Genomic DNA, 16,648 nt, shown 5'->3' with positions numbered 1-16,648 from the left:
CTGCCTTCCTGCTTTCTTGTAGCTCCCATATTCAGTGGCATAACTTAACAGACAAAATGTATTTTATTCAGTGGGAGCTGAACAGAAAAAGTGTGGTATTGAAGATAGCTCCCACAGGAAAGCAGCTGCAAATGTGACACCGTGCTGGCTGATAGACTGCATGGGGACCTACTTACTACTGTAGCTGGGGTCTGCCTTCCTGCTTTCTCGTAGCTCCCATATTCAGTGGCATAACTTAACAGACACATGTATTTTTTCAATGGGAGCTGAGGAGAAAAAGTGTGGTATTGAAGATAGCCCCCACAGGAAAGCAGCTGCAAATGTGACACCGTGCTTACTGATAGACTGCATGGGGACCTACTTAATACTGTAGCTGGGGTCTGCCTTCCTGCTTTCTTGTTGCTCCCATACTCAGTGGTATACCTTAACAAACACATGTATTTTTTCAATGGGAGCAGAACAGAAAAAGTGTGGTATTGAAGATAGCTCTCACAGGAAAGCACCTGCAAATGTGAAACCGTGCTGGCTGATAGACTGCATGGAGACTTACTTATTACTGTAGCTCTGGTCTGCCGACCTGCTTTCTTGTAGCTCCCATACTCAGTGGTATACCTTAATAGACACATGTATTTTTTCAGTGGGAGCTGAGGAGAAAAAGTGTGGTATTGAAGATAGCTCCCACAGGAAAGCAGCTGCAAATGTGACACCGTGCTGGCAGATAGACTGCATCGGGACCTACTTACTACTGTAGCTCTGGTCTGCCGACCTGCTTTCTTGTAGCTCCCATACTCAGTGGCATAACTTAACATACACATGTATTTTTTCAAAGGGAGCTGAGGATAAAAACTGTGGTATTGAAGATAGCTCCCACAGGAAAGGAGCTGCAAATGTGACACCGTGCTGGCTGATAGACTGCATGGGGACCTAGTTAATACTGTAGCTGGGGTCTGCCTTCCTGCTTTCTTGTAGCTCCCATACTCAGCGGTATAATTTAACAGACAAAATGTATTTTATTCAATGGGAGTCGAAGAGAAAAACTGTGGTATTGAAGATAGCTCCCACAGGAAAGGAGCTGCAAATGTGACACCGTGCTGGCTGATAGACTTCATGGAGACCTACTTACTACTGTAGCTGGGGTCTGCCTTCCTGCTTTCTTGTAGCTCCCATATTCAGTGGTATACCTTAACAGACACATTTATTTTTTCAATGGCAGCTGAGGAAAAAAATTGTGGTATTCAAGATAGCTCCCACAGGAAAGCAGCTGCAAATGTGACACCGTGCTGGCTGATAGGCTGCATGGGGACCTACTGACTACTGTAGGTGGGGTCTGCCTTCCTGCTTTCTTGTAGCTCCCATACTCAGTGGCATAACTTAACAGACACATGTATTTTGTCAAAGGGAGCTGAGGAGAAAAAGTGTGGCATTGAAGATAGCTCCCACAGGAAAGCAGCTGCAAATGTGACACCGTGCTGGCTGATAGACTGCATGGGGACCTACTTACTACTGTAGCTGGGGTCTGCCTTCCTGCTTTCTTGTAGCTCCCATACTGAGTGGCATAACTTAACATACACATGTATGTTGTCAAAGGGAGCTGGGGATAAAAAGTGTGGTATTGAAGATAGCTCCCACAGGAAAGCAGCTACAAATGTGACACTGTGCTGGCTGATAGACTGCATGCGGACCTAGTTAATAATGTACCTGGGGTCTGCCTTCCTGCTTTCTTGTAGCTCCCATACTCAGTGGCATAACTTAACAGACACATGTATTTTGTCAAAGGGAGCTGAGGATAAAAACTGTGGTATTGAAGATAGCTCCCACAGGAAAGCAGCTGCAAATGTGACACCGTGCTGGCTGATAAACTGCATGGGGACCTACTTACTACTGTAGCTGGGGTCTGTCTTCCTGCTTTCTTGTAGCTCCCATACTCAGTGGCATAACTTAACAGACACATGTATTTTTTCAATGGGAGCTGAGGATAAGAAGTGTGGTATTGAAGATAGCTCCCACAGGAAAGCAGCTGCAAATGTGACACCGTGCTGGCTGATAGACTGCATGGGAACTTAATTACTACTGTAGCTGGGGTCTGCCTTCCTGCTTTCTTGTAGCTCCCATACTCAGCGGTATAATTTAACAGACAAAATGTATTTTTTACAATGGGAGCTGAACAGAAAAAGTGTGGTATTGAATATAGCTCCCACAGGACAGCAGTTGCAAATGTGACACCGTGCTGGCTGATAGACTGCATGGAGACTTACTTACTACTGTAGCTGGGGTCTGCCTTCCTGCTTTCTTGTAGCTCCCATATTCAGTGGTATACCTTAACAGACAAAATGTATTTCATTCAATGGGAGCTGAACAGAAAAAGTGTGGTATTGAAGATAGCTCCCACAGGAAAGCAGCTGCAAATTTGACACTGTGCTGGCTGATAGACTGCATGGGGACCTAGTTAATACTGTAACTGGGGTCTGCCTTCCTGCTTTCTTGTAGCTCCCATACTCAGTGGCATAACTTAACATCCACATGTATTTTGTCAAAGGGAGCTGAGGATAAAAACTGTGGTATTGAAGATAGCTCCCACAGGAAAACAGCTGCAAATGTGACACCGTGCTGGCTGATAGACTGCATGGGGACCTACTGACTACTGTAGCTGGGGTCTGCCTTCCTCCTTTCTTGTAGCTCCCATACTCAGTGGCATAACTTAACAGACACATGTATTTTTTCAATGGGAGCTGAGGAGAAAAAGTGTGGTATTGAAGATAGCTCCCACAGGAAAGCAGCTGCAAGTGTGACACCGTGCTGGATGATAGACTGCATGGGGACCTACTTACTACTGTAGCTGGTGTCTGCCTTCCTGCTTTCTTGTACCTCCCATACTCAATGGTATAATTTAACAGACAAAATATATTTCATTCAATGGGAGCTGAACAGAAAAAGTGTGGTATTGAATATAGCTCCCACAGGAAAGCAGCTGCAAATGTGACACCGTGCTGGCTGATAGACTACATGGGGACCTACTTACTACTGTAGCTGGGGTCTGCCTTCCTGCTTTCTTGTAGCTCCCATATTCAGTGGTATACCTTAACAGACAAAATGTATTTCATTCAATGGGAGCTGAACAGAAAAAGTGTGGTATTGAAGATAGGTCCCACAGGAAAGCAGCTGCAAATGTGACACCGTGCTGGCTGATAGACTGCATGGGGACCTACTTGCTACTGTAGCTGGGATCTGCCTTCCTGCTTTCTTGTAGCTCCCATACTGAGTGGCATAACTTAACATCCACATGTATTTTGTCAAAGGCAGCTCGGGATAAAAAGTGTGGTATTGAAGATAGCTCCCACAGGAAAGCAGCTGCAAATGTGACAAGGTGCTGGCTGTTACACTGCATGGGGACCTACTTAATACTGTAGCTGGGGTCTGCCTTCCTGCTTTCTTGTAGCTCCTATATTCAGTGGTATACGTTAACATACAAAATGTATTTTATTCAATGGGATCTGAACAGAAAAACTGTGGTATTGAAGATAACTCCTGTCGCTATTGAGAGACGGAGACGCAACTTGATGCAAGCAAGGTGTCTGTTTTATTATTCACAAACAGCATATTTATATACTCCCAAAGCCAGCGTGTCACACGCTGATTGGTACAATCAACCAATCATCTCATACACATCTCAGAAGCTGAGCTCCTGATAGGCTAATAAAAAACATACGACCCTGCCAAGAGATTATTATGTTGCAAGACTAGATAAGTTTCAAAGTTTGCTTAACAGGGTCCTAAGATCCTATTGCTAAACAGAATGTTCTTATCTGTAACCACAAGTTCCTGTTCTTCCGTATCAACTTCTGCATGTTGTAATTTTCCACTGTCCTCAATACTTCTTCATACTGACACAACAAGCCCAAAGGCCAAAGCTAACTTTATGGCTTACAATATATACAATCACTAATATTCCACAAGCTCAAATAACTTTTATCTCCACATAGCCCACATCTCCCCCTTTTTGTTTTTAAGCATCATCTGCTTCCCAAGGTTTGCGTCCGACTAGCTCAAGGACATTTCGTTTCACTAGCTCTTCTGTAATGGGAGCTTTCGTCAGGTCTTGCTGTTGTACAAAAAGAATCTTATTGACAGAGGCAGCTAAAGATTTTTGTAAACACTGCAAAATACATGGAATCATTACCAATAATATACAAACTACTAAAAGAATCAAAACTGCTTGTTTAAGTAAGTCTTTCAGCCAACCCGTAATTCCCCAAGATGCCAACCATCCATCAAATCCATCCACTCCTTCTTGTACATTGTGAATCCTTTCTCGCAGCTCTGCAATTTGCTTATGAATACTCACAGAATGATCGGACAGATTCATACAACACATCCCTTCAAATTCCTGACATCCATGTCCATGGGCTAACAAAAGAAAATCTATAGCGGCACGATTTTGTAATACGGCATGTCGCAAGCTATCTACATCTTGGGCTAGTCCTGACAAGATGTCAGAGGTTGTATTAAACTCTTTAACAGCCCAACATGCTAATTTTTTCATGTTCCTCCAATTACCTGCGGCCTGTTACGTTCTGATAATACATTAATAAGTTTAATGTTTTTTTATCACCATTTTGGGCTAAAAACCTTTTCCATCCATCACCAAAATAAACTACTCCAGTCCCATTAACAGGTAAAATTGTGGGGCTCATCCCGGAACAGTTCGCGCGATTTGAAATATTCTGCCATTCCCCTTGTGGAGGGAAGGAGCCCCAGAGCTCTAGCTCTTGAAATGGTAATGGGTTGGAGATATTGAGCATCTGGATTAATCCTTGCTGAAACATAGCTCCTTGTTCTACGGGCCAGTAGCTACTCTTTATACACTCTCCTCGACTATTATCTGTTCGCCATTGCCAATATGTGCTATTAAGGTTATTCGACAAATCAGAGTTATTCACATAACCTAAAAAATCATCCAGGTTTACATATGGATAACCAATTAAACATGTTCTAAACGGATCACCAACTTGTGCCAGGGACAGACAAAAGTCTGTAGTCCCGGTGCGATTGGCCCATGTGAGCCATACATTAGCACGAGGGTCGACATGGTGCAAATCAAATCTTGCCGTTATGCTCACGGCCATGCTCATAATAATTGCAACTATTCCTTTGCCCATGTCTTTAACTAAAGATCCAACAGTTACACAGTCTTCAATGGGGATACTAAAGTTCCCACTTATTGATTTTCAAAATTGATGTCATTCAGGAGCGGTGTTCTCATCTTCGCTCACCGATTCCAAGGTGTCTTCCGCTGACCGCTGCTGTAATGTCTCTCTAAAGGGTCTCACCCTTTTTGCTGGAATCCAACGAGGACCTCTTTCTGTGGAGACACAAGCATAACCTCTGCCCCATGTAATGAGGGGATAGGGTCCCATTATCTTACCTGATTCTGGATCTCAAACCAAAACGGGCGGCTTCACCCTGGGCTCAAAGAAATCGTTTGTACAAAAATGTCGAACTACCGGAGGATTATTATCTAACAAAGAACAATTCAAAAAATTAAAAACATATAAGGCTTTCTGTAATCTCTCTCCTGGTGTGTCAGTTCCTACTCCCCCTTTTTGTTTTTGTAATAGCCGCTTGAGGGTCTGATGGGAACGCTCTATCAGAGCTTGACCCGTTGGGGAGTGAGGAATGCCGGTGGTATGTGAAATTCCCCAAGATACAAAAAAGTCAGTTAGGGATTTAGAAATATATGCGGGACCATTGTCTGTTTTTATCCGGGAGGGCACTCCCAGGGTGGCAAAAGCACACATTAGATGTTTGCGAACATCTCGTACCTTTTCTCCGGCATGACAAGAAGCAAACAGCATTCCAGAAAATGTATCAATCGAACAGTGAATATACTTCAAACGCCCAAATTCAGCAAAATGGGTAACATCTGTTTGCCATAATTGAAGGCTTTGCAAACCCCTGGGATTAACCCCTCCTGCTATCAAAGGAAAAGAGTGTCTTTGACAGTCGGGACAAGTGGCAATAATACTATTAGCTTGCTGAGGTGTAAGGTTAAACTGCCGTTTTAGGCCTCTGGTATTTCGGTGAAAAAAAGAATGGCTAAGTCGAGCTTGCGCTAAACGGTCAGGTAACACCTGTACAGGTAACGTAAGCATATCCGTCTGTCGGTTTCCTTCAGCAATAAACCCAGGTAACGAAGTATGGGATCTAACATGCATAATAAAATAAGGATGATGGCGAGAGTTTAAAAGAAAGATAAGTTCTTGTAACAAAATAAATAAAGCGACATGAGAAACATCACGGAGTACCGAGGCTTCTGCTCGTTGAACAATTCCTGCAACATAAGCAGAGTCAGTAATTACATTGAGAGGAATAGACCATTTCCGAAAGGCACGAACCACAGCCGACAACTCTGTTATTTGAGGAGAGCCCTGCACAGTTTCTATGTCAGAGTCCCAACGTCCAGACTTATCGTTCCACCAAAGAATGACAGACCTGTGGGTTTTTCCCGATCCATCTGTAAAAACAGTAAAGGCCTGTAGAGGCTGATCACTTCTTTTTGGTATCGGCAACAGATGGAAGTCGGCATGTAACAGTTTATGAGAAGGTGGATGCGAGGTGAGTTGTCCTGCATAGTTGGCCAAAGCTATCCCTAGAGCGTCCAATTGTTGTAATAACCATTGCAAATAAACTGCTGTCACTGGCAAACAAATAAGGGTAAAATCTGTCCCTGCCAGAGTCAACAGTCTCTGCCGGGCCTTGATGACAAGGGATGCAAACATTTCATGCTGTGTCGAGATAGTTTTTGTTGCTTGATTGGGTAAAAAAACCCACTCAATAACCAATAAAGGGTCCGGTTTCTGGTCATCCCACTGGAAGATTAACGCATGAGGCTGCTGCACAGGGTTTAGAATGATGAGTTGAAAAGGCAACTCAGGTGCATACCGCTGCGCTTGTCTGCTGGTAATTGCTGTGGCAACCTTTTGTAACGCATTCATAGCTGCATTGTCAAGGCTTCGTGGAGCACACAAGTTTGTATCTCCTCTAAGCATTTGGAACAATGGATTCAAATCTGTATTTGTAATACCAAGTAAAGGCCGCACCCAGTTAATTGTTCCCAACAGCTTCTGTACGTCATGCAAGTTTTTTACATTAGCACGTATCTGTAAAGGTTGTGGAACAATAGTCTGAGTTCTGATATGCCACCCGAGATATTTCCAAGGTGGTAGTCTCTGTACCTTCTCTGGTGCAATACAGAGGTCTGCTGATTTGACGGCAGTCATGACAAGGGCTACGGCTTCCTCCATGACTTCTTGGCGCTGCGCTGCCACAAGAATGTCATCCATGTAATGATATATCAACACTTTAGGCATTGCAATCCTAACGGGGTTAAGTATCTTAGCTACAAACCATTGACATATTGTGGGGCTGTTCTTCATTCCCTGTGGCAACACAACCCAATGATATCTCTGCAAAGGAGCCTGCATATTGATGCTAGGGACTGAAAAAGCAAATTTAGGGGCATCATCTGGATGCAATGGAATATTAAAAAAACAATCTTTAAGATCAATAACAGTTAAGTGCCAATCACGAGGAATCATAGTTGGTGATGGTAGCCCGGGCTGTAGGGCTCCCATGTCCTCCATAGCATCATTAATTTTTCTCAAGTCATGGAGCAAGCGCCACTTGCCAGTCTGTTTTCGGATAACAAAAATTGGCGAATTCCAGGGACTTGTAGAGGGAACAATATGTCCCTCAGAGAGCTGCTCTGCAACTAATTCTTGGAGGGCGTGAAGTTTTTCTATGGGTAGGGGCCATTGATCGACCCAAATAGAAGAATTAATCTTCCACGTTAATTTCAGGGTTCCACGCCCTGCAATGGCCCCACCTAAAAAGGCTTTTCAATAGTTTGAATAGACATACCCCACTGAGATAATACGTCACGTCCCCATAAAACCATAGGGACAGGTAGAACAAATGGTTTAACAGAAGCTGTTTGACCACTTGAGTCCTGAATCTGAATCAAATCAGAGCTTTGCCGACTAGTTCCATAGCCCCCTATTCCGGCCAGCGCCTGAGAAACATTTGCCAGCGGCCACTGTGGGGGCCACTTGGCTTGAGAAATAACCGTAACATCAGCCCCTGTATCAATAATTCCACTCAAAAACACTCGGTGATCCCCGCGAACTAGAGTACAGCGGCACATGGGGCTCTTCTGGGTGATAGATTGGACCCATAAAATCTCAGACACTCCTGTAGAGCCAAAAGCTTCCTGTCTTTGTTTCGGCTGGCCATCAGACCGGGGGCTAATTGTCTTAGGGATTAAAATTAATTGCGCTATTTTACTATCTCTGGGTACAGTACAAGGTGGGAACGGAGTCCAGGCCATGATTTTAATTTCCGATTCGCTATCAGAATCAATTACTCTGGGTAATACAAAGAGACCCAATAGGGTAGCCGACGACCTCCCTATCAATAATGCTTGGGTCTGTGGTGGTAAAGGGCCAGTAACTTCAGTAGACAACAGGTGAACAGAGGAGTCAAGTAAAGTTACTGTGTGGGAGGTTGTCAGGTCCAAGCCGGCGCTTCCTGTGGTTGCTGGGCAGAGGTCAGAAACCCTCCGGTTTCCTGCCCTCCCCCCTGCGTACGGAGAGGCGCCGGGGTTGGTCGCGGAATTTGTGTCTGCACGCCCCGTGGATTCGCGTTCAGCTGCCGGTTTCCCTGTATGGGACGCCCATTCACATCAAATCTAGATTTGCATTGGTTCGCAAAATGCCATCCCTTTTTACATTTAGGGCAGACACTAGGTGCTGGAGGTCTCTTCCCTTGTCCAATGTCACGACAATCTCTTTTGATATGCCCTGGTTTCCCACAACCAAAGCAGTTTTGCCTTTCGTTACCTCCCCCAGGCCCCTTCATGGCTGCAAAAGCGGCGGCCATTGCTTCATATTTATGATCCATCGTGCCAATCCTGTTACAAGCCTCAATCATCTCAATTATCGTGGGGTTCTGATTTGGAAGCGATTTTAAGAGTTTTTTACAATCGACATTGGCGTTTTCTACTGCTAATTTCAACAATAAGATCTCCCGAGCTTCAGCATTATCTATTTGTCGGTCCAGAGCCTGCTTCAGCCTATCTATAAACTGCATATATGGTTCTCGAGGCTCTTGAGTGATATTAGTGAAGACTTTTTGAGGCTTTTGGGAATCAGGAACTTTCATTAAGGCTCTTCTCGCTTCCTCCCGGACCGCTTCTAAAGCGTCTCGGGGGATATCTCTAGCCTGAGCGGCTGGGTCTGCGTGTTGCCCTGTCCCAGTAAGATGTTCCATAGTTGCTGCTAAAGCGGCATTAGCGTGCCCCGCATACCCCAATAAAATTGTTTGTAGCCCTAACCTCCATTGAGATTCCCACATTGTATACTGAGTCGGGGTTAACAACAATCGCACAAGAGATTTTAAATCATGCGGGGTCATGACATATGTATCAAATACAGAAGACAAAAGACTTACAAAATAAGGAGAAGACAGCCCATGCTCAGTGACCGTACGACGCAATTCCTTAATCACCGAAAAAGATAATGGTTCCCATTGAGCCGCCCCCCCCCTTCCTTGATAGATTACAGGAGCCACTATGGTTTGCGCTATTTCTAGTTCCCCTTCCTTTAGTGCTTGGCGCTTAATCTCTCCCCAAACATCATGGGGGCTAGGAGGGAACAGATCAGGCTCCTTTTCAGGGTCAATGGGTCCTGGATCAAAAGGATCATCCTCCGGTGGATAACCTGCAGCACAGGCTAACGGGGGTGGTGACAGAACCTGCGGGACTGGTACTGCTGAGGGCTGTGGAATTGGTGGTGCTGAAGCTGCCGAGGGCTGCACTCCCCCCTCTAAATCTCGCTGGCTCTGCTCCTGCGCCTTTATCGTCTCATAAATTAATCTCCACCGTGGGAGCATTCGTTGAGCCTCCTCATTTCCAGAAGTAGCTGCATCCCATAATTTTACCCCCACATCATCCCAAACATCTTGGGTGAAAATTGAAGAAGCAGTGACCGTGGGGATCTTAAACTGGACCCATTTAAGGATTAATTTAAGGTCCTGACCCGAAATGGTCTTTTTTCCATGCTTTTTAAACAAAGCTTTCATTAGTTCATAAACGTCTCTTTCAGGAGAACTTGTCTGATTCCCCATCTTTCAGTTTCCCGCAGCTCACCTCTCGTTCCAGACGGGGGCGATTAGCCGGCTTTTCCTGCTTCGTTTCAGCAGCTCCTTCAGTTCTGCGGGACTCGCAGCACGCCACCAGATAGGTGATTATCTGTCTCCGACGGACTCTTCACCAAGAATCACGTAGGGGTCACCATTTGCCGCGATTGAGAGACGGAGACGCAACTTGATGCAAGCAAGGTATCTGTTTTATTATTCACAAACAGCATATTTATATACTCCTAAAGCCAGCGTGTCACACGCTGATTGGTACAATCAACCAATCACCTCATACACATCTCAGAAGCTGAGCTCCTGATAGGCTAATAAAAAACATACGACCCTGCCAAGAGATTATTATGTTGCAAGACTAGATAAGTTTCAAAGTTTGCTTAACAGGGTCCTAAGATCCTATTGCTAAACAGAATGTTCTTATCTGTAACCACAAGTTCCTGTTCTTCTGTACCAACTTCTGCATGTTGTAATATTCCACTGTCCTCAATACTTCTTCATACTGACACAACAAGCCCAAAGGCCAAAGCTAACTTTATGGCTTATAATATATACAATCACTAATATTCCACAAGCTCAAATAACTTTTATCTCCACATAGCCCACAAGCTCCCACAGGAAAGGAGCTGCAAGTGTGACACCGTGCTGGCTGATAGACTGCATGGGGACCTACTTACTACTGAACCTGGGGTCTGCCTTCCTGCTTTCTTGTAGCTCCCATATTCAGCGGTATACCTTAACAGACAAATTTATTTTTTCAATGGCAGCTGAGGAAAAAAAGTGTGGTATTGAAGATAGCACCCACAGGAAAGCAGCTGCAAATGTGACACCGTGCTGGCTGATAGAATGCATGGGGACCTACTTACTACTGTAGCTCGTGTCTGCCTTCCTGCTTTCTTGTAGCTCCCATATTCAGTGGTATACCTTAACAGACAAAATGTATTTCATTCAATGGGAGCTGAACAGAAAAAGTGTGGTATTGAAGATAGCTCCCACAGGAAAGCAGCTGCAAATGTAACACCGTGCTGACTGATAGACTTCATGGGGACCTACTTACTACTGTAGCTGGGGTCTACCTTCCTCCTTTCTTGTAGCTCCCATACTCAGTGGCATAACTTAACAGACACATGTATTTTTTCAATGGGAGCTGAACAGAAAAAGTGTGGTATTGAAGATAGCTCCCACAGGAAAGCAGTTGCAAGTGTGACACCGTGCTGGCTGATAGACTGCATGGGGACCTACTTACTACTGTAGCTGGGGTCTGCCTTCCTGCTTTCTTGTACCTCCCATACTCAGCAGTATAATTTAACAGACAAAATGTATTTTATTTAATGGGAGCTGAACAGAAAAACTATGGTATGGAAGATAGCTCCCACAGGAAAGGAGCTGCAAATGTGACACCGTGCTGGCTGATAGACTGCATGGGGACCTACTGACTACTGTAGCTGGGGTCTGCCTTCCTGCTTTCTTGTAGCTCCCATACTCAGTGGTATACCTGAACAAACACATGTATTTTTTCAATGGGAGCTGAGGAGAAAAAGTGTGGTATTGAAGATAGCTCCCACAGGAAAGCAGCTGCAAATGTGACACCGTGCTGGCTGATAGATTGCATGGGGACCTACTTACTACTGTAGCTGGGGTCTGCCTTCCTGCTTTCTTGTAGCTCCCATATTCAGTGGTATACCTTAACAGACAAAATGTATTTTATTCAATGGGAGCTGCACAGAAAAACTCTGGTATTGAAGATAGCTCCCACAGGAAAGCAGCTGCAAATGTGACACCGTGCTGGCTGATAGACTGCATGGGGACCTACTTACTACTGTAGCTGGGGTCTGCCTTCCTGATTTCTTGTAGCTCCGATACTCAGTGGCATAACTTAACAGACACATGTATTTTTTCAATGGGAGCTGAGGATAAAAACTGTGGTATTGAAGATACCTCCCACAGGAAAGCAGCTGCAAATGTGACACTGTGCTGGCTGATAGACTGCATGGGGACCTACTTACTACTGTAGCTGGGGTCTGCCTTCCTGCTTTCTTGTAGCTCCCATATTCAGTGGTATACCTTAACAGACACATTTATTTCTTTCAATGGGAGCTGAGGAGAAAAAGTGTGGTATTGAAGATAGCTCCCACAGGAAAGCAGCTGCAAATGTGACACCGTGCTGGCTGATAGAATGCATGGGGACCTACTTACTACTGTAGCTGGGGTCTGCCTTCCTGCTTTCTTGTACCTCCCATGCTCAGTGGCATAACTTAACAGACACATTTATTTTTTCAATGGGAGCTGAACAGAAAAAGTGTGGTATTGAAGATAGCTCCCACAGGAAAGGAGCTGCAAATGTGACATCGTGCTGGCTGATAGACTGCATGGGGACCTACTTACTACTGTAGTTGGGGTCTGCCTTCCTGCTTTCTTGTAGCTCCCATACTCAGTGGTATACCTTAACAGACACATGTATTTTTTCAATGGGAGCTGAACAGAAAAAGTGTGGTTTTGAAGATAGCTCCCACAGGAAAGCAGCTGCAAAAGTGACAAGGTGCTGGCTGATAGACTGCATGGGGACCTACTTAATACTGTAGCTGGGGTCTGCCTTCCTGCTTTCTTGTACCTCCCATACTCAGTGGTATACCTTAACAGACACATTTATTTTTTCAATGGGAGCTGAGGGGAAAAAGTGTGGTATTGAAGATAGCTCCCACAGGAAAGCAGCTGCAAATGTGACATCGTGCTGGCTGATATACTGCATGGGGACCTACTTACTACTGTAGTTGGGGTCTGCCTTCCTGCTTTCTTGTAGCTCCCATACTCAGTGGTATACCTTAACAGACACATGTATTTTGTCAATGGGAGCAGAACAGAAATAGTGTGGTATTGAAGATAGCTCCCACAGGAAAGCAGCTGCAAATGTGACACCGTGCTGGCTGATAGACTGCATGGGGACCTACTTACTACTGTAGCTGGGGTCTGCCTTCCTGCTTTCTTGTAGCTCCCATATTCAGTTGTATACCTTAACAGACAAAATGTATTTTTTCAATGGGAGCTGAGGAGAAAAGGTGTGGTATTGAAGATAGGTCCCACAGGAAAGCAGCTGCAAGTGTGACACCGTGCTGGCTGATAGACTGCATGGGGACCTACTTACTACTGTAGCTGGGGTCTGCCTTCCTGCTTTCTTGTACCTCCCATGCTCAGTGGCATAACTTAACAGACACATTTATTTTTTCAATGGGAGCTGAACAGAAAAAGTGTGGTATTGAAGATAGCTCCCACAGGAAAGGAGCTGCAAATGTGACATCGTGCTGGCTGATAGACTGCATGGGGACCTACTTACTACTGTAGTTGGGGTCTGCCTTCCTGCTTTCTTGTAGCTCCCATACTCAGTGGCATAACTTAACAGACAAAATGTATTTTTTTCAAAGGGAGCTGAGGATAAAAAGTGTGGTATTGAAGATAGCTCCCACAGGAAAGCAGCTGCAAATGTGACACCGTGCTGGCTGATAGACTGCATGGGGACCTACTTAATACTGTAGCTGGGGTCTGCCTTCCTGCTTTCTTGTACCTCCCATACTCAGTGGTATACCTTAACAGACACATTTATTTTTTCAATGGGAGCTGAGGGGAAAAAGTGTGGTATTGAAGATAGCTCCCACAGGAAAGCAGCTGCAAATGTGACATCGTGCTGGCTGATATACTGCATGGGGACCTACTTACTACTGTAGTTGGGGTCTGCCTTCCTGCTTTCTTGTAGCTCCCATACTCAGTGGTATACCTTAACAGACACATGTATTTTGTCAATGGGAGCAGAACAGAAATAGTGTGGTATTGAAGATAGCTCCCACAGGAAAGCAGCTGCAAATGTGACACCGTGCTGGCTGATAGACTGCATGGGGACCTACTTACTACTGTAGCTGGGGTCTGCCTTCCTGCTTTCTTGTAGCTCCCATATTCAGTTGTATACCTTAACAGACAAAATGTATTTTTTCAATGGGAGCTGAGGAGAAAAGGTGTGGTATTGAAGATAGGTCCCACAGGAAAGCAGCTGCAAGTGTGACACCGTGCTGGCTGATAGACTGCATGGGGACCTACTTACTACTGTAGCTGGGGTCTGCCTTCCTGCTTTCTTGTACCTCCCATGCTCAGTGGCATAACTTAACAGACACATTTATTTTTTCAATGGGAGCTGAACAGAAAAAGTGTGGTATTGAAGATAGCTCCCACAGGAAAGGAGCTGCAAATGTGACATCGTGCTGGCTGATAGACTGCATGGGGACCTACTTACTACTGTAGTTGGGGTCTGCCTTCCTGCTTTCTTGTAGCTCCCATACTCAGTGGCATAACTTAACAGACAAAATGTATTTTTTTCAAAGGGAGCTGAGGATAAAAAGTGTGGTATTGAAGATAGCTCCCACAGGAAAGCAGCTGCAAATGTGACACCGTGCTGGCTGATAGACTGCATGGGGACCTACTTACTACTGTAGCTGGGGTCTTGTCTAGGAGTGGTTAAGGGAGAATGGACATGGATCCCAGGGTATAATGTTAGGCCCGATGGGGCAAGGCAATCTGAGTTCCAGTTATATGAATTTAATGCACAATCAAGACCAGAGCCAGAGCCATGGTTAAACAGTTTCTGTCATGTAGACAGCAGGCCGCTTTCTCTTCCTACAAGGTCGGGCTGTTTTCATCTAACGAGGTAACAGCCCAAGGTGGAAAACAACTACGGGGGAAAAACAAGATGGGAAAATGTGAGGGAGCTTGCTTATCGCAGAAACCGCAAGTAGGATGTGCATTAGAATGTAATCTATTAGCTGCTGTTGCTGAGCTAGCTTTGAAGCTGCTGTGTATATAAGTTAGAGCCTGCTCTCAATGAAGAAGAAGATTTCTGCTATCACTCACATTGAGTAGGACTGATTTCTTCCCACCCAGCTGAGAATCGGACCCTGGGTTGATCGCCGCATGAAGTAGGCTTCGTGCCTGGGTTTTTCAGGCTTTTGTGCCTGGGTTTCAGGCCTTCGTGCCTGGGTTTTTCAGGCCTTTGTGCCTGGGTTTTTCAGGCTTTTGTGCCTGGGTTTCAGGCCTTCGTGCCTGGGTTTCAGGCTTCGTGCCTCGGTTTTCAGGTTTCGTGCCTGGGTTTCAGGCTTCGTTCCTGGGTCTCAGGGCTTCGTGCCTGGGTTTGAGGCCTTCTTGCCTGGGTTTCAGGCTTCGTGCCTGGGTTTCAGGCCTTCGTGCCTGGGATTCAGGATTCGTGCCTGGGTTTCAGGCCTTCGTGCCTGGGTTTCAGGCTTCAAGCCTGGGTTTCAGGCTTCAAGCCTGGGTTTTTCAGGCCAAGAGCCGAAAACTTTGCGGCAGGGTCTGCCTTCCTGCTTTCTTGTAGCTCCCATACTCAGTGGCATAACTTAACATACACATGTATTTTTTCAATGGGAGCTGAGGATAAAAACTGTGGTATTGAAGATAGCTCCCATAGGAAAGCAGCTGCAAATGTGACACCGTGCTGGCTGATAGACTACATGGAGACCTACTTACTACTATAGCTGGGGTCTGCCATCCTGCTTTCTTGTAGCTCCAATTCTCAGCGGTATACCTTAATAGACACATGTATTTTTTCAATGGGAGCTGAGGAGAAAAAGTGTGGTATTGAAGATAGCTCCCACAGGAAAGGAGCTGCAAATGTGAGACCGTGCTGGCTGATAGACTACATGGAGACCTACTTACTACTGTAGCTGGGGTCTGCCTTCCTGCCTTCTTGTAGCTCCCATACTCAGTGGCATAACTTAACAGACACATGTATTTTTTCACTGGGAGCTGAACAGAAAAAGTGTGGTATTGAAGATAGCTCCCACAGGAAAGCAGCTGCAAATGTGACACCGTGCTGGCTGATATACTGCATGGGAACCTACTTACTACTGTAGCTGGGGTCTGCCTTCCTGCTTCTTGTAGCTCCCATACTCAGTGGTATACCTTAACAGACACATGTATTTTGTCAATGGGAGCAGAACAGAAATAGTGTGGTATTGAAGATAGCTCCCACAGGAAAGCAGCTGCAAATGTGACACCGTGCTGGCTGATAGACTGCATGGGGACCTACTTACTACTGTAGCTGGGGTCTGCCTTCCTGCTTTCTTGTAGCTCCCATATTCAGTTGTATACCTTAACAGACAAAATGTATTTTTTCAATGGGAGCTGAGGAGAAAAGGTGTGGTATTGAAGATAGCTCCCACAGGAAAGCAGCTGCAAGTGTGACACCGTGCTGGCTGATAGACTGCATGGGGACCTACTTACTACTGTAGCTGGGGTCTGCCTTCCTGCTTTCTTGTACCTCCCATGCTCAGTGGCATAACTTAACAGACACATTTATTTTTTCAATGGGAGCTGAACAGAAAAAGTGTGGTATTGAAGATAGCTCCCACAGGAAAGGAGCTGCAAATGTGACATCGTGCTGGCTGAT

The 16,648-nt window shown here is 45.3% G+C and overlaps 1 long non-coding RNA gene across 1 annotated transcript; it reads right to left on the bottom strand.

The window, feature by feature from the left end:
* Window positions 1-3,554: 3,554 nt before the first annotated feature.
* LOC133626757 (uncharacterized) lies at window positions 3,555-10,372 on the bottom strand. Its single transcript, XR_009819755.1, has 2 exons — window positions 10,202-10,372; window positions 3,555-5,359 (listed from the first exon to the last, which is right to left on the bottom strand). It is a non-coding gene; the product is annotated as an uncharacterized LOC133626757 (long non-coding RNA).
* Window positions 10,373-16,648: the final 6,276 nt, after the last annotated feature.

Source organism: Colius striatus, chromosome 14, assembly GCF_028858725.1.
Source record: "Colius striatus isolate bColStr4 chromosome 14, bColStr4.1.hap1, whole genome shotgun sequence".
Taxonomy (NCBI): domain Eukaryota; kingdom Metazoa; phylum Chordata; class Aves; order Coliiformes; family Coliidae; genus Colius; species Colius striatus.
This window is presented reverse-complemented; position numbering and strand designations above follow the sequence as displayed.